This window comes from Branchiostoma floridae, chromosome 17 (assembly GCF_000003815.2).
Source record: "Branchiostoma floridae strain S238N-H82 chromosome 17, Bfl_VNyyK, whole genome shotgun sequence".
In the NCBI taxonomy this organism is placed as follows: Eukaryota; Metazoa; Chordata; class Leptocardii; order Amphioxiformes; family Branchiostomatidae; genus Branchiostoma; species Branchiostoma floridae.
This window is the reverse complement of record NC_049995.1, coordinates 10,721,919-10,741,189: the sequence shown is the minus strand read 5'-3', so window position 1 is coordinate 10,741,189 and position 19,271 is coordinate 10,721,919. Positions and strand designations below refer to the sequence as shown.

General features: G+C 40.6%; 1 protein-coding gene across 2 annotated transcripts in view; it reads left to right on the top strand.

Moving 5' to 3' along the window:
* The window catches only part of LOC118404005 (sodium channel protein 1 brain-like), a 179,678-nt gene that overhangs the window by 63,194 nt on the left and 97,213 nt on the right, over window positions 1–19,271 (top strand). Inside the window, exons 1-2 of one of the 2 annotated variants that reach the window (XM_035802907.1) lie at window positions 2,313–2,483; window positions 5,760–6,701. The gene's annotated coding sequence lies outside the window, so the exon portion shown is untranslated. Of the gene's footprint in view, window positions 1–2,312; window positions 2,484–5,759; window positions 6,702–19,271 lie in introns of those variants that run through there. The other variant, XM_035802908.1, reaches the window with a different exon arrangement.

Genomic DNA, 19,271 nt, shown 5'->3' with positions numbered 1-19,271 from the left:
CATTTACACAAAGTGCAAAATAGATGTATAGAATAGAACTTAAAGCCTTACCATAAAAACTGCATGATAAACCATTGATATGTGCATGCAAGACGTGCTTGGAAAGAGATGTGAAACGTCATAAGGGTTTTGCCGTAAGGTTGCATGTAGGTGAGCAATGACAGAGAGTATCATGCAAAGTCGTGCTTGTGCATAATAAAGATAGTATCCCGTCTATAGTTTCCAAATTCTATGCTGTATGAAAGGGATAAAGGTCTAATACAAGGTTGACCAAACATACGGCAGAAGCAGTGGTGAATTCTATTCTAACTGTAATACAACTCCTGTACATGTCTGATAAAACTTTCCAACTGAGGAAGTTTTGATACCTCATGTGAATAACACGTAGCCTGTTGAGACCAGTGAAATGTGATAAAGTCTTCTTCGGTGGTACTTTTCAGGGACAATAATTCATTTGGTTAGTTGCATCAGCTTCAGACGCCTACGCCTTATTCTTTTTCTGTCTAGTCAATCCTTCTTTGGCCATTCTTTTCTAAATGTCTGCTTGCTAAGACATCATTTCTGTATTGTGCTTATTAAGGATTCGCCATAGATACTTTGCCAGCTAATGATTAAATGCTTAATATTTGTGTGTTTCTAGTAGAAGGATTCTTACAAGGATTCTGTTTTCATCATCAATAATTACCTGGAACGTGAATAAAGTAAACGATAAAACATAATGAAACGAAAACTTTTCAGGTGCATCATATACTTAAGATATGTTAAAGTCCTTTGAATGAACTTAATTCAGTTAAACATCATTGTTAACGCCTAAACATTTGAAATCTGTGGTGAAATCCTTCCCTTAATCCACTCTAACCTTTTCTTGTCTTGTCTCAGTCAGGTTAGCTTTCAGCTCACGTGAAATCTATTAACACATTATCTTAATCTAATGCCTCTGTTCAGGTGGAACGCATGAATATCTACAGAGACACGTATACATTCTCCATAATCAATGAGCCTAATGGCCCATACTCAATTATCAATTCCCAGAATAACTTCTGCACCGTTGAAATAGTCACGATTTAATATATTACTATCTAATGTCGCAGGAAGAAACTGGCTTAATTGCTGTCGCTTTAAATATGCCGTTAATCATGATTCTCATAGCCATATGTCATAATTTTTCTGGATCTCTACGGAGTTTCTCATTTAGCTTCATTTCCCCATATTTTATGGGCTCTATAAATTAAGAACTATTTTGTGTAGTTTCATCTTTTGGTTTGGTTGTGTTGTACAAGTTTTGTAGTGCCGTGCGAAAAGATTGAATAATGGCACCGGGTTCTGTTCCGAGTGCTGCTTATTCAACTGTTGTGTCGTAGGTAATTGGATACCTTGCGTTTCTCGTGAACACAAAGACGTCAATTTTTTCTTTATTCAGACTCGTGTCTGACACACATGAAACGTCAATAGACTTCTGTCAATACAATATTCTGCAAACATGGACGGTTTTGTAAAGGCATAGCGACATATCTCCGTATTTTCGATTTCTTGCAGCACATATTGTTCACGGAAATATGTCTCTATGCTTTTAAAAACCGCCACTTTTTGAAGAATATAGTATGGGATGTATTTATACGTGACTAATGAACCTCTTCAACAATAGACTGCTGACTTTTCTCTATATAGACATAGTTTTCTTACCACTACATAAATGCATCTGGCTCGATATGGATAGATTTACAAAGGATAAAAGTGTTCCTTTTGTCGTTATGTTATGCAGACACATCTCCATATATATTACATGAAACGTAATTTGATACTTGCTCCTATTGCCTGATAGACACAGAGGCGTAACAAAAGTACCGAGCCTTTTTCTATTTTCATTTCACTAACATCATTTCACTAACAAAACGCACAGCATCAACTGGAGCTGTCCCTTTGATACCATTTGTGTGATCCATACAAAGCTTCATACATATCACATGTATGTAACTTGATACTTGCTCCCATTGCCTAATAGACACAGAAGCGTTACAAAAGTACCGAGCCTTTTTCTATTTTTATGTCACTTATAAAACACACAGTATCAATAGGAGTTGTCCCTTTTGTCACCTTTAACTTTAATATTTACAAGGCTGTAGTTGATATTACTTGGCAGTAGGACGGAACCCGGGTAGTGCCCGAACGTCCCTAGGCGGTCTATCGGCTTAATTTGGCAGCCGTATGGATTGGAGACCGTTGCCTTACAGCTGTGCCATCACAATCCATGAGCCAGGGGAGTTAAGTATTGGGTACAGCCGGGGTGACTACGGATGGTGCCAGCGCTTTGGCTTGGCTCACCAACACTTTGGCTTGGCTCAGCTGCTAGCTGGGGTCTCTGGCAAGTGTTCAAGCAAAAGGCTTACTTCCACCATGCTCACCAGTGATCTTTAGTTCGTTTAGTGTGGAGATATTGTTCTGTGGGGATTTACAACAATGAATATGCAACAATCCACGACTAGGTAAGGTTGCTATATGAATCAATTTTGCCTTGTGTAATCCACTCAGCATATTTTCATGAAGATGTATGTATCGACAATGACTCAGAGACGCAGATGTTTCTCGGCGCAGCATAGCTACTAGCTATCCATTTATTGTTAAAGACACAACTTTTTTGTATGGGTTGGGATTGACTGTAATAGGTAGTTCCTTTGTTACGACGCTTAATTGTTGGGGGGTTGGGTATAGTGGCATCAGGACCTCTTACTATCGCAGACATTGAAAATTGCATAACTACTTCATATATGCCAATTTTGGCTGATTGATAAGCGGCTTAGCGGTTTGGAGCTCTCTTACTCCAGACAATTGGAAACCCATTAGCTTCCACAGATGTGGGATAAACCATATAGTAACTGTTAGATATTTGATGGCAACCGTTGCTTTGAAATCTCCTTAGGAAACAGAGGGATTATCTGCATAAAAAATGTGTGTGTGTGTGTGTGCGTCTGTGTGTATGTGTGTGTGTGTGTGTGTGTGTGTGTGCGAGTGTGTGTGTGTATGTGTGCGAGTGTGTGTGTGTGTGCGTGTTTCCAGATATTTGGGATCATCATAACTTAAAAAAGGTATTGATGGATTGTCATGATTTGTTGGTATGTGAATAGGTCTTTGGGTGTTTATTTGGGACCATTTTGTGGATTATGTTGGTACTGCATCAGAACGTCCGTTTCTGTACTTATATTTTGCCATGGTCTTGATTTTATGTTGGCAGATAGTTGCGTGTGTATAAAAAATGGTGTAGGCGTGGGGCCCCTAGCAGCTTGTTGGTATAGGCATAAGGTTGTTTGTGGAATTTTCAACCATCTCAAGAGAGAGGGAGAGATAGACAGAGAGAAAGAGAGGGAGAAAAAGAGAATAGCATTATACGTGAAACCATCGACATATATATTACATCTGACAAGCCCATTTTGATTGATTCATCCATCATAGAATAATTTCGTATGATCTGTATATGTTTTAGTCTGACTATCTTACATTTTTGTCGATATCCCCCAACCAAAAAAACCTCGACCAGATTCAGTTCAAAGGGTTCTGTGAAAGTGAGAACATCTGGACGGATAAATTCCTTTATTGACATTTATTAGTGTAGAGGAATTCGAAGCTGGGGCGTTAGTTAACAGACTATTTGTGTGGACCTAGAAATATGGCCAAGACAAGATTTTATTCCTGTGCCATTTCATGATTTTGTACATAGTTAACTTTGCCATACCCTGCAGCTGTAGGTGTGTTGAAAAATACCAACGTCTTACTGATGAGCTAGAAATTACTGTAAAGCAAATTTTCCATGCTTCTGAAGACTTATAAGCAGCATAATTGACACATATTATTATGTTCAAAGCAGTTTTAATGACATTCGATTTCACCACGCTCCGTGAAATGTAATGTTAAGTTAGGAGTACAGTGCAGGAAATTGGTCCTCACTAAAGTGGAAAATGTGTAAAAATGCCAACGGAAAATTGTATTTCAGCTCACAACACAAAAGCCTTGCGGGAAAATGTCGCTTAAATGTCAACGGAAACGCTAACTCTAAAGTGCGGTGTGTTTGTGATATCTACTTGTTATTGACTAGCGACTTTTACACTTGTGTTCCATTTTATATCTTTGATTACGTGCAACGCTTTCTCTAAATTAGATTTCACATTTTACGCAACATTTTACGCAACAAATACAGTTGACAGTAATATTAAGCGGTGACGCATCAAATACAAATGTTGAATATCCACATGCATGTTTTATTGACGGAGTAAGCATGGCATATATGAGATAGTGCACTCTCGACACTAAAGTTGAATGACATGCCTTTTTGTTACTTTCATCTAATGGAAATAGCATTAGAAAAATCTGCTAGACAGCAATATTGGCAATGCTTTGCGTAACGATAAATGCTTGCAACAGCAATGGGAAAATCAAATTGTGGATGATTTGGTCTCATGCGTAATCGAGTTGACAACGCCATGCTTTTTGCGGTTTTTTTTTTCATTGGAAATATTCCCCATCCCTTGGGGAGTTTAACTTTTTTGTCAGTTACCTTTTGGTTTGACAAATGCCCCTGGAATGTTCCAGAATGAAAAAAAGCCTACATGAACGGGTTAGAAAAAAACGTTTTCCTTCAGGTAAACTGATTTTCGATTACAGTCCCAACGTTTCAATTATCGGGCCTGGGCCACGGAACCATGGAAGACGAAGACGAAGGTGTCGTGCAAGTTTTGCTGATAGCGCGATTCGTAAAGGCTGAAAGGTTGCTATAAGTCAACATCTGATACGGTTTATCTAGAAGACAAATGGGGCACGTCAAGAAGAAGTCCAAAGGTTGGGAGGGAAAGGGTGGCGCCCGGGAGAGCCGCGGGGTTGAGGTGTATCTTTACGCATTTGCACCTGAGGAAATCATTATGCTTCCTTGGAGTTCTACGGTTTGGCATAATCAAACCATCAGTTTTCCATCCGGGCAGGTTTAATCCGGCTCTCTGTTTGACAGGAGGAGTTCGTATGTATGTGTTGAAGCATTTCACCCCTCGTTTTTTTGTCTTAGTATATCTTTATTATACTGTATACTGTAAATGCAGAAATGTTCGCGGTGGATAAATGTTCGCGGTTTTCGCGGAGACCACTTCAACGCGAATTTAAAACCACCGCGAACATTTTTCTATTATGATATTAGATTGCAGTCTATGGTGCTACCGCGAGCTTAAAAAATCCACCGCGAAAAGTCCTTTTTCCCGCTACCGCGAAATTAAATCTCCGCGAACTTAAATACATTTACAGTAATACTAGGAAAGATTTAAAGAGGGTGAGGGTTTTAGGTAGCAGAGGTTAATTTCAGAGACTGGAATTGGGATGTTAAAGCGTAAACTAAAGCAGACATTTCGCAAAACCATTTGAAATATCAAATCTATGACATAATCATATAACAAAAAAGAGATAACAAGAACTGATGCAAACGTAAACTATGTATCCATAAGTAAACAGTGTACGATGGAATGGAATATGAATGATAAGCAAAATAATAAGTACAAAGAATAAACTTAGATATAAAAATAGTATAATTAAATGGAGCATGGATAAATTAGAAAAATTAACGACATATAAATCGAATAAAATTATTCTAAAGTACTTATATATGAACCTAAATCAATAAATCAGAGTACCCTAATTAAAATAAGTTAACAAATGATTTGATTTCAGTTTCGTGACCACATATATTGACGTGAACCATATTAACGATTTCCCGTTGCCCTTCACAGCAGGCTGATATACAACGTGAGCCACCACCCAAGCCCCACTGCCTATCGTCTGTCCCTGGCGCGCCTTAGAGTGAGGCAGCATGACTAACTAGCTAGCCGTGGCGCGCACCGGATTCCACTTCAGCTGGCAAGGAGACTTTTGTACAACACGAACACCAAGGCGCCCCTCGTCTACCCACGTCCATGCAAATTCCGAGGATTGAACCGGATGATGTCCTGAGAACTTGCGGTCTTCAAGGCAACTCCTGCCGAGCAAAGTGTGGAGGGACTACCGGAGTCATACTGTGAGGGAAACACTGTAGCGTGTGTAATCAGACCACAGCAGGTGCCCTACTGTGGAGAGACGAATATCATGCCTCATACACCGTTATCCTTTTTCTTCTGGTGAAACGGACATCACCGCATCATAAGGATGCCAGCAAACTGATGGCAGGACGTAGTAATAATCTCCAATAGCCTTTTATTTTTAACGTTGACGATCAATTTATGGAATACAGAGATTGTAATAAGTGCGTGGAATGCAATAACTGTTCACTCCAGAGGGTCCCTACGTTACCCGAGGCAGGTGTCGCTGAAAATTCTGCAGACTTGGAGATGTTGGTGATTGTCAGACCTTCCAGGCTGATGGCAGGGCCCTGTTCGAGTTCCGGTGTCCAACCCTTCTCACCGCCAGATTGTGTTATCGCAGAAGAGTAGGAAGCGTTTTTCCGGCAACAGCAACTTTCGACACATGTTTTTCTTTTCTTTTTTTAAAGAAGAAAAGCTTATGCTTTTATTGGATGGATGATCGACGTCATCACATTCTGCTCAAAATGACTACAGGGTAGACCACAGTTTGAACTAGAGAAACTGAGATTGGTGACGAGTTGTGACACGGTTTCTGGTAACCGGACAGAAGAAGAGCGGGGCTCTGAGAGAGCGCAATGCGCTGGCAAAACATCGGTAAGTGATCTTTTTCTCTCTTTGCTGGGGAATTTCTATCAGGCTACTCAATATTATGTATTGGATACGAGATGTTGATTGAAATTGCGGTCGAAGAAAAGTACACCTGCGCTTGCATTGAAAGCATGTCAGTTACAGATGACAAAATGTGACAGAATTCAGCAAAGTTAGCTATGCTTTTTTCAGTGTCTTCTGGTTTTACTCTTCGGTTAGCGTTATTCTATACGTATGTAGTACAATACGACGCTCATGGCTAAAGTATTTGTGTTTCTGCTGGCTCTTTACTGTACAATATCTACCAAGAAGACACCGCGTTGGTCCTTAGTATCAGAAAGGGCACCTTGTGTCGGTGTATGATTTCACCATGTGAAATATGCTATCTTTGCACTTCTATACCGGTAAACCCTTATGGTCTGTTGCTACTGCGGTTTTTAAAACTATTTTGCCATACGGTGGTATGGTGTTTGCGCTTGTCTTGGCTTCGTTCATCGATAACATAATTAGATTGTATATAAAACTCTTGTAATGTTGAATGGCTTTGAGAACACAAAAATCAGCCGATGGAGAGGTCTAAAAATACCTGCGTTCCAGAAAGGCAACATTTTCGCGAAAATGCAGAATGTTACGCCCTTTGTCAAGCTATTTGCAATACATAATACCTTATTGTATTGTTTGCGAGTAAAACTGCTCATATACACTCGGCACAAAAAGTTTGGAATATCAACTTTGGTATATCATATTTCCATTATTTATGGATCAATTTCAATGTATTATATATCAATAGAAAGCTTGTGTGATTTTCTTTCCGATGGTATCAAAATTATCATGGTGGTAAACACATGAAACGAGCACAAGGCCTGCTTACATGAGTGGGTCACGAAAAAAAAAGTGCCCAAATTCCCCTGCTTCTGTTCAACAATGTACCGTACTGTTGGTATTGGCGCGTGTGTCACTGGTTCAATCAATCCTTTTTTCACCTCACACTTGGTATACGGAACATACAAGGTTTTAGCACACTTGAGTAGAGTTCATCTGCCCTTTCGATAGTCGGATGTACAAATCAAAGCATGGATGCGGCAAGGAGAACCGCACGCTGACACGACAAGAGTAACTTTCGGCATTTGGTGGTGGAGGCAGCGTCATGGTGTAGGGCGGTATAACCGCCATAGGAAAAACAAGACTCGTCATCATTCCAGGCAACTTCAATGTGGTGAGATATAGGGACACCATTCTCCATCCAGTAGCAATATCCTACCTCTTCAATATTGGACCAAATGTCATTCTGCAAGATGACAACACCAGCTGCAGTCCACACAGAGAAAGGACCATTGGATCCTGACCCACTCACGTTAGCAGGCCTAGTGTATGTTCCATGAGTTAACAATGATAATGAGTTTCATACCATTGGGAAGAAAATCATGCAAGCTTTCTATTGATATATAATATATTGAAATTGATGCAGAAACAACAGAATTATCATCAACCGAAGTTGATATTCCAAACTTTTTGTCCTGAGTGTATGTTTAACAGCTAATATTCAGCCTAATCTCTGATTGGCTACTGAAGAAAACAATATGTTTTCCCTTCGGGTGAGGAAACATAATCAATGCTACGCTTTGCTGAATAACGCAGTAGGTCAGATGACGACCCTCTTCATACAAATGGTACATATAGATCATGTATCAATCAATAATCTGTATCAATAAAACACATTAGCCTCGGCTATTTTGTCAAGTTACGGTTTATCAGATTTCTAACAGGTGAGAAAACTCCAATACATCATACCATTAAACGCGACTCCCCTTATCTTAGTCCTTGCGATAACGTAAATGCGAAATCAATATTAATCATAAGATAGATGACACTCTAAGCACTGATAGCGTCACGAAGATACATGCATTCAGCAACTATCACACAAAGAAGTAATTTGACTGCTGATGTGTTGAAGATATGTTGCTATTACCTGCTAATTATGCATAATGTTGTTTTTAGACAACGTTATGTATTTGCGAAATAGACCCAAATTTGTCTTCGTCTTTGCTTCTTTTCTGGCTTGTTTATGAGAATGTCCATGACGGCACCGCAACACGTACACTCCGTAGAATACATGTTACATTACATTTGTTATAGCTCTTTGAGCTCTACTTCGTGCCTGTTCCACACGAATACGTAACTGGGATGGCATGCAAGCTACAGTTAAAGACGGTAGTAAAAACGGTATACGTAGAATATAAACTCCAATTGGGTAAGGGAAGGAAAAGACGAAAAAATACATCACTTCCTAGAATCTATAGCATTTGCAAATAGATGTGCAAAGGCTAGGAGTGACAGGTTGTTCAGTGTATGATAACCAGCTGCTGCCGCGCCGCGTGCCAGCGAAGCTGGTGTGTTACGCCGAAGGACGGTTATACCGGCTATATCTACTAGATACAGATACAGATGCAGAACCTGTACAAAGCCCGTTCTGATTGCTTTTGATACTCTGAGTGCTACAGCATTGACTTACTGTTCTCTTCCGCTCTTAGAGTTTTCAGTCGTGAAAACAAGATTTCAAATCCAACCCTGAAGTCCCGGAAATGGGAATAAAAACGGTACCCAAAAAGGAATGCTCTCTGCCTCACCACACTGTCTCCATTAAGTATTGAGAAATAGCTGCCCTACAAGCGGATGTATGACCTAAAATCTAATAATAAGCATCAAGAAATACTACACTACATAACCAGCATTGTCATCTGTCGAATCCTATTAATCTAGAATATGATTGACTATGTAAGTTATGCAAATTACACTTAAAAATGCATTGGTTACTTCATCATCATCACCATTGCCACTATGTTCATCCGACACCGACGCAGCTTTCCAATCTGTTCTATCCAGCGCCAAGTAAAACTGCTTAAGCGCCTTGGTAGGTTGTCGTATCTGCTCCTTGCATATAAGTTGACATTATGATGGGCTATGAAAGTTATGCAAATTACACTTAAAACAGGCATTGGATACTGCGTTACCATCACCATCGCCGCTACGTTTAGCCGGTGCAGATGCGGGCCAATGCATTTTCCACTCTTTTCTGACAATTTCTAATTCTACGTTCATTTCGACATGTACATGTATTCCAACTCTTGCAAGTCCGACATGACATGTACACGTTTCTTCCAGATCATCTGCTACCCTCCCCTATGTCTTTTCCCTTGAGGAATCTAGGAGGCGTGGTCTTGTCATCCTTGCACATACTTACAGTGGACACTGCAGGGCATACATTATAGTTATCCCCGTCTTCGTCTCAGAACGGGGCTTTTTTTGGTTGGAGGGACGGAGGGAGGCACTGTTTCGCGATTTGCAACGCTGGCTAGGTTCTCTTATTTCGGGAAAGGGAGTTTGGCGTTCCGGAACGGCGCAAAACTCACTTCCACGCGTCAAACTCTCTTCCTCGGCAAACTCCCTTTACTGGCATAAGAGAGCCCCCCCCCCCAAAAAAAAAACAGCCCTGTTTGGAGACTACCACGGAGGTGACACTATAGTAGAGAAATAATGATCAAGTTATGCAGTAAAACATAAGCACCAGAAAACAACATTACTGTAAATTTTGTCCTGAACATGCCATCTAGAGGACACGCAGTTGACAAATAGCGAAGTATATACATAGAGGCGTCGTCTTTTCCCAGACGTGCACATTGTAAATGTGTTATGGATTTTAACCGCATTTGCTGCAGGGCATATTGACATCCTCAGCCATGGAACACTGCAAATATTTGATAAGGAATCCATGGGGATCGTCAAATTGAGTCACAGAATTTGTTGTATTGCGATAAATGAGTATGTCTGAATCCTCGAGTCTCAGTCTTGTGTAAATCTTTACACGTATCATATACAAAGATACATCACCGGTACATTCATGCCACAGCGGAAATTAACGAAAGTGACAACTTTATAGAGTTATGTACGAACGTGCTGTCCTTCGTTATTGGAGTAAATCATGTTAGAGAATTCCCTTCGATAAAGTAATCTCTATCCCTGTTGAGTACTTCGCGCAAAGCCCGTTTGATGAATACGTTAGAAAAGCTTTCAAGTCGGAATCCACTTAGCATATGTCCCACAATGTTGAACATATTACCATGAGGACAAATGGTCACGGATATATGGTCCTACAGGAGTCTAGGGAACTTACAAAACTTTAACATTCGCGATGTTCAAGGTAACAGTTGCTCAACCGACTAGATAAATTTTTGGAACAGTCAGAACTTTCAGGTAACATTCACTACTAGGCATGGGTACCGGTACAAAACCGTTTTTTTTGGTTGAACCGGTCCAGAAAAAACAGACCTGAAAAAATCAGGTGACTGGATGTTAGACTCATTCGTAAATTAACAAATTATACCAGCAGCCGTTCACGTTTTGGGGGCTTACAGGCCAAAGAAAATAACAAGAGCGAGTAGTAGAGGATTGTTAAAAGCAATTTTTATCCAGTCTATACCTTCAAACTTGGTCCAAAATAGATACAGTTATTGTTGTTTACATGGCGATAAAATTTTGAAACAAAAGTCGACGTCGGATACTCCACGAAACATATTTATTTGAAGCGACATTGACCATTGTTTCATGTATCATCCATTCACAATTTTTCACAGATAATCATATCCAACCTCAGGTCCGGACCTGGATCTGATCCTCTAGGCCTTGACCGAACATGTACTTGAAGTTTCGGTACCAACACCCACCCGTTTACACTAACTAACGTAACTGAACAAGGCGGCCTATGAATGTTGATGAGTCAGATGTTTCTTTATTACCTGAGTTCTAACTTTTGTATTCGTATTTCCCATATTTTTCACACTTGTATTGAATTTTGAATTGAACTTAAAGAGATGGACACCGCTATGCCTGGAGTTACAGAATAAAGCTAACTTGAAGATGCTTTGCTAATGATACGTGCCATATGGAAAAGTAATCGGTTACCAAAGTGATTATCTAAAACTTTCTCTGGAAGTAAACCAATTATATGTATGTAATTGCATGCGATCAAACTAGAGTGCTAATTAGTTTGCAATTTTCTACTCCGGAAGCCTGTTCTTTGGCTGTGCTCTTTGCATGCAAACTTCCTTCCTACACAATTCGAACAAGACTCTCATGAAATATGAGTTTCTCGCATGTCTTGTTTATTTTTACATGCAAATAATGTTTTGATTACTACATGTGCCCATCGATGATTTCCTGTCATTTTTTTTTCTATGCTATTAAAACGTGACTAGCATATAAAAAGACATATAGGTGCGAAAGCACGTACCAAAGGCAACACCCCCATAAATTAGTAGCATCGTCAATTGACCCCATGACATGAACAATGTCTGATCAACGGCTTGTTCTACCACCTCTGAATTGTGCTTCCTGTCACGTCGGCAAGTCTTAGCTTTGCAGTCATTTTCCACTCACTTCCTGCCACTCTGCTGACAGTATATTCAGATAACTACAAACACACATCAACATCGATCTTGGAAGTTAAGCAACGTGCAGTCCGGACAGTACTTGGATCAGAGACCACCCAATGCGACCGGATGCTGCATGCGCAGCCGGACCAAGAATTCACGAATCCGTCATTCGGAATCGACGTAAAACGGGAGTCCCATGTTGGAGAAGGTGCCTCGATAACGTAAATAAGCCTCATTAAAAGAAAAAAGGGTGCTTACTGGCTACAAATACACACGATATATTCATAGTGCATAGACACGAACAACACGAAGGCTATCTAGACGTCAACGCCCATATGATAATACATACAGCAGGCATAATGGGGAGTAGGTGTTGTCATCATGACATTATGTTTGCAAGCTTTGTCGAAGAGATGACCGGTCACGTACTTACACAATTTAAAGATGGACAGTAAAAAGTAAGAAGTAAAAAGCGATTGCACATATAGTGAATACGACCAATGAAATCAGATAAAAATAATTTGCACAGTAAAACGAACACGGTTTTACCAGGACGTTTTCCTGGGCTTTATGCAGTATCATCACTATCATTTTACTGGCGAGAATTCGAGAAAACAAGATAGGTGAACTGGAATCTACTAATTAGAGGGAAGAAACCCGTTTTTTTCCTTAGACTGGTCCAGAAATACCGGACCTGAAAAAAATAAGTGGATCGGATCTTGGACCGATTAGAAAATTATGGTTAGTTTATGTCGGCAGGCGTTTACACGTTTTGGGGCTTATTGGTCCAAGAAAATAACAAGAGCGAAATAAAGGAGACTTGATAGTCATTTTTACCAAGTTTCTAAAGTGAAACATGGTCAAAGTTAGTGTTGCGTACATGCAGATAAAATTTTAAAACGCCAGTAGACGTCGGGTACTCCACCAAACCATTGGACCATTGTTTTATGTATCGACCATTCTCACTTTTTCACTTATAATTAGGTCCAGGTTCAGGTCCGAACCTGATCCTCTGGACCTGGACCGTAGCTGTACGTGGATGTTCTGTAGGTGGGTGGGTACCGGTACAGAAAATTCAGGTCCAGGTCCGGTTTAGGTCCAGAGGATCAGGTCCAGGTCCGGACCTGAACCTGGACCTGATTCATTATGTGGAAACTTGTGCATGGATGATACTCAAAACAATGGTACATTTTGCTACAAAGAAATCCGTTTTATGTAGTATTCGACTCCCACTGGCGTTTTAAAAATCCTACAAGGCTACGATTGACTGTAAAAGCTGGTAAAAATGACTAGAGTCTTCTCTGCTTCGCTCTTGTTTTTTGCCTTGACCGGTAACCCCCCAAACGTGTGAATTCCTGATAATAAGTTCATTTTCCAATAGGTCCAACATCCGGTCCACCGAATTTTTCAGGTCAGGTTTCTCTGGACCGGTCCAATGAGAAAAACCGGTTTTGTACCGGTACCCAGCCCCAGTACCCACCCTCAGTAATAATGATTTTAACAATTCAGTAGATTTCCTTGATGATGACAAATGATCCAGCCACTCAGCCATATCGTTTTCACCATGCAGCAAAATGAGTTTCATCAATTTTCCATTAACTCCGAAAGCGATTAAATCGCTGATATGTAAATCATTCAACTCATCATTCACTGCAGCACTGATGATTATTGATGTGAACATTTGGGAATAATCGGTTTTTAGTCCTTGATGTTGAAAGAAAGAAAATGATATAGATTTTTGGGGAAAGAAATGTATATAAGGTTGGTCAATATTGCCTATGGTAAAACCGTAATTCACGTCAACCTTACAGCATGGCCTAAGGCTTTACAGATCTCCCAAAGAATGACAGTTGTTTTTCTTACATAAGTCATTTTACAAATTTGTGCTGTTTCTGTGGATCCGCTTTTCTTCTGCACTGCGGATCACTAAAATAAGTCAAAGTCCTTCCCGCGACTGATGGTGCATAGGACGGCGTCCTTCTCATTTTAGTAGCCCTGGGCCACACACTACAGCAGGGGTCTAGTCCACCGGTAGTGTTGTGTGCTCAACTTCCATACCCTTTTCCGAATGCTGATTACTAATCAGAGAAAGCAGCATGTACCCTTTTTGAAAGTCTTTGGTATGACTCGGCTGGGAATCGAACTCACGACCTACCGAATGCAAGGCAAACACTCTACCCACTCCGCCATTGCGCCTGTGCGCGGAAGGAAATGTGATGGTGCAACGCTCCATAAATGCTTCATCTACATCTACAGAAAACGAAAGGAGTGAAGAAAACTAGTTGCCAGATATTCTGTAGTACTCCAATGGCCAAATAGTAGACTGGGAGATAGATGAGACATTTTGCCAACAGAAATTACGGGGGTCGGTACCAACTTCCAAGCACCTTTGACCATTTGCTGACGTCACACTTCCGGTCTGGATGTGTGACTTAGACTTTGGGTCATTCTAACTTGATAAGGTTCAGAGGGATGATCGAAACCTTGTTGGTAAGCGCTTATTTTGTGTACGGACAGAGAGTTTAAATTTGTAACATAAAGTTATACTGTCCTGTATATTTTAATAAGAATGATGAGAAACATAATGTTATATGACTCTAGCCTATGCCTTAGACTAGGTACAAGCTCACGCCATCTGCCCAACCTGACAATAGACACGGCACTTAGTACAGGACAGATATTGAGCTGTCTACTGGGCCATTAGTAACGCAATAAGCCAGATAACGCCTGTCATACAGACTTGGGCGCGCTACCTTTCATTCAAGGTCCCCGAGATCGATGAAAGGGGAACAGAGTGGGCATGGGTCCAACAAATACGCTTGAGCTTTCTTTTGAATCAGTCTATGCATCTTTCACATGTCGTTAGGAACTCTATGTATCTTTCCTCGCCGCTTAAAATGTGCACTGAATGGGCTGACGAAAATGCATCATCTGCGAAATTGGCTTATTGGGTGATACTGTGGTATGGTACAGTGGGTTCTTTGTTTGGCCATGAAACTGCAGTCATGCTTTGAATGTAGTAGCTTTGAATGCATGGATCCAAAACAGCATTTCATGTAGTAACAAGACAGTTGAACTTTGCAGGAGACGTACATTTTTGTCCTCTGAAATGCCCTGATTTAGCGATAGTACGACGATCGCACGACCTACGTGAGCGCGCCCCAAGGAGCATATGCAAATGTTCAAGATTCTCTCTGCTTCAACTTTAGCAACTAAGTGGGCCTTATTTTGTCGGGTGCAAAGTAACGTATTTTGGTCTTCATGATGGTTATCTTTTCAGAAGTCCTTTCATCAAGGTTCTTCTCACGTATTCAGTAGGCCTGTTGTCCTGTATATGTTTCTTATGGTAAGATACACAAAGTACTTAGGACTCTGATGTTGCCGTCGCTTCACAACTATAAAAGCTTGTATATAACACCTCAGTGGGTGCAGAGAGGAGAGCAAAGGGTTGCCGCTAAAAGCTTCGTGCAGCATTAGAATGTAGCGCTTCAGATTTTAAGATCTTTGTACTCAATGCCTCGCGTGTTCGTAGGTTTGTGTAGTAGAAGACCTGAGAGGTCATGGGTGAGGTCACATCGACCATGATGGGAATTTTCTTGGTTAGGGCGCGGTCGCATAGGTCGTGCGATCGTCGTACGATTGCTAACTTTGAGCATTTTGGAGGACAAAAATGTACGTCTCATGCAAAGGTTTGTAACCTTTAGTCATCACCAACCATCTTACAAATATGCACAAAAATAGACCTGCGACTCAGCTAATATCAGAGTTTCCATCATTAAGCTTTTTGCTTCGAAACGGTAATTATTTCACACGTAGAAGAAGATCAACCATATTGGTAATAATATACACAAGATAACAGGTACTAAAGCGACTGGAAAAATTTTGAAACTGTGGACAAGGGGTGGTGAATGATACCCGAAACTTCAATCTATTCAGTTTCTGGAGTAACTATTTGTTATCTTGAGTTTCATTCATAGCTTGGTATTCTTTCAAGTTGGCAAAGTTCCTGACGAGCTCAGAAGGCAATGGTTATACTGCCCATTTCGCCGCCAACACTGTCATAACGACATCTATTTTCTCCTCAGGCAGATCATCATCATTGGCGATAATGACAACCGTGCCATTTTCTAGAGCCCATGAGACATAATCTGACAGAAATGTCGGTACACTCGTTTAAAGGTTATCTTCCCCACCCGCTGTCAAGGCCAATGGTCGCCGGAATCGACTCTCAGTTTTGCGAGGGTTGCAGTTCTATAGGCATCCGAGAAAGATGCATTGGTTCACAGTTGTTTTTCGGTAGGATGTCTTAAGCAAAATTGATAGTTCGAACAATGGGTTTCAAATTGTGTTGGAAAACAAGTAACAATTGAAGATTTAAACATAGAATCCATTATGGTTTTCGTACCGTTATGGTTTTCAGAAGTATATAAATAATTCAACAGCAACTGTTTGTCATTAATATATTATTGAAAATGAAGCGGCCAAATAAACATTGTTAACGGTCTACTACGTAGTTTTTTGCGCTCAAATTTGAAATATTCTAGAACCAAGAAATTTCAGATTTAATACCACTTTTTGACAGTTTTTGACACTTTTGTGTCATTTTTTTCACGTTTGCAACGTAAAGGATTAGCCTACAAAACATTCTGCTCTAGGCCAACTGTAACCTGTTGACCTCCCTAGTTAGACCAAGTTGGTTAGACCCTCCTGTTTGTAAAACAGCTTGCCACCGGTTGGTCCCCGGGGTGGGGTAATCAGTTAGCACATGCATGGCAGACTGCAGATAAAGAATACAATGGAGATCTTCTTCTTTGGAAACACCCATATCTAATCATTCTAAAATAGCATATAATCATGAACTTATTAGTCTATTTTGTAGGGTATCAACAAGCTGGGGTCATATTCCCTTCAAAACTGCAAGAAACCTTGTATAGAAAACTAACCTACTGTACTCAAAGGAAACTGTCAACTGGCCCCCCACTGGGAAGCCAGGCTGATAAGGAACACCAGCCAGGCAGTGACCAGGCCTGAACCCATCTGTTTGCTGGAAGATCACAATTTTTATGTGTGCTTACTTGGTGCAATGATGTCGCAGCGTCTCTCCCTAAATATTGGTATGAAATGCTATAGGGTTGATTGAACTAACAATGTAAAGAAAAAATAGGAAAAGCTACTTTTTGTTTTGTTCAAATATTACGTATTAGACCTTTAATAAAGATAGACATCACCGATGACAGTGGCAAAAACGAAGTTTAATTCTCTTAGACCCTTTGCAGTTGCTTTGAAGTTAAGTGTAACCTTAGGGTAATAACAATGCCATGTGTAGTACAGAATCCATGACCCCTCGATTTTCGACCCGCTGTTCTAACCGATCAATGCCAGTAAATGTCTTTGAGCCTAAATAAATAGATTATTTTTATACAACCATTGCTTTATTCTCACCAACGTTTCGGTGACCGCTTGTCACCTTCTTCAGGGCAATTCTGAATGGTTCACATTGCACTGCAGGACAGGTGTCGCTGCTCACAGTTCAGATGCGGTCGCAAAACGTAAAGTATCTACATTCGTGCAGGCAGCTTTATGAACTAATATTTGCAGTGCGGTCCCAAACACAAAGGAGTGTAAACAATCCATAAACAGTTGTCAATTAACGGTGAAATTGGTTTCATCTATTTCTTCAGAATACTGTCCCACACGTGACTTAATCTGCACACCCCCTCACCTCGTCTAATGGCTGGACTAGAGCCCTTTTTAGTCGGACATAGTGTCATAGTCTTCTTCGTTTCACAACCTTCTTTTAATTCTTCCGGTTCTGTAGACGTTTCGGCGACTATCTGCCGTCTTCATCAGTACAGAATGAATACAACAGGTAAAGTTCGGATTGCACTGTCTCTGTCTCACTGTTCACATCGCACCGAAGTTTTGTTTCATTTTGTACTGATGAAGACGATAGATAGTCGCCGAAACGTCCACGGAAGAATTAAAGGAAGGTTGTGAAACGAAGAAGACTTTGTTCGATTGATCTACCAACAACGGAGCCTATTTTAATGTTTTCCTCCCAAACAACATTAGTGGTTCTTCCTCTTCCCGATACTTTATATTCTGACAAATGTCCAAATGCTATTAGTATTCCGGTAACATGTTCTGGACCCCCCGTTAAACTTGCAGCTAATGGAAACTCAATCCCAGCTTTTAGTCAGGGCGGTTCTATTGCATTCCTATCGGAATCACTTATCCACAGTCTTTGCGTTGTTAAGCTAAAGAAAACATATGGACGTAGGGATGCAACGGCTGAAGTCGTCTGAGTGAATGACCTTTGTTTGTTTGAACCTTTGTTTTTTCATGAAATCTCATATCGATCGGCCTGCAGGCCGCTTTTAATTGAGATCATGAGGGAAGAGGTAAGGGTCAGACAAAGTATATAACAGAGATACAGTTTATATCATTTGAAGTCCTAATAAGTCTTTACACATATTTTACACATATATGGTACAAAAACATATATAGTGAGTGCTGCTGCATGATTCGAGCCCGTTCGTTTTGGTTGTTTCTGTTACACTAGTAGTCTCTTAAAGGAAGCTAGAGTTGTGGCTGCGCGAATGTCTAGTGGTAGGGTGTTTTAGATGTTCGGCTAAAGCTCTGTGGGTCTCTCGCTTAGTTTTTGAGACGATGTGCTGACTGCTTGTGCTTTGTCTGGTTGTTCTTGGTCTCGACAGTAGACAAGCATCTAGCGCATGCATGGAAAGGGCTTATGATCTATGCGGTGGCGTCATAAGATAGTCCCATCGCCTTTTTGAGGCGGTAGAGACAGTTGGGTGTTATCCACTATATCTAGGGCACGGCATCGGTAGGCGGAGCCAAACCTTCTTCTTCCACTGCCTTTTACCTTCCACCCGAAGTCAGGTACTCAATTTCGCACTTTGGTGGACCCAAGTGCCTTTTTTTCCAGGACACAACGAGTAGCTAGAAATACAGGAATAGAACTAATTACCTCTTGATCTTGTGTCCGCAAGCATAGCCGTTGGCTTCATTTAGATTCAAAATTAGCCCTCGTCTATTTGACGCCACTAGAAAAGACGGAAAAAGAAAACCCGAAAATAGTTTTAAAATTATGAAGATAGAGATCCTACTAGTTCGTTTCAGCTTG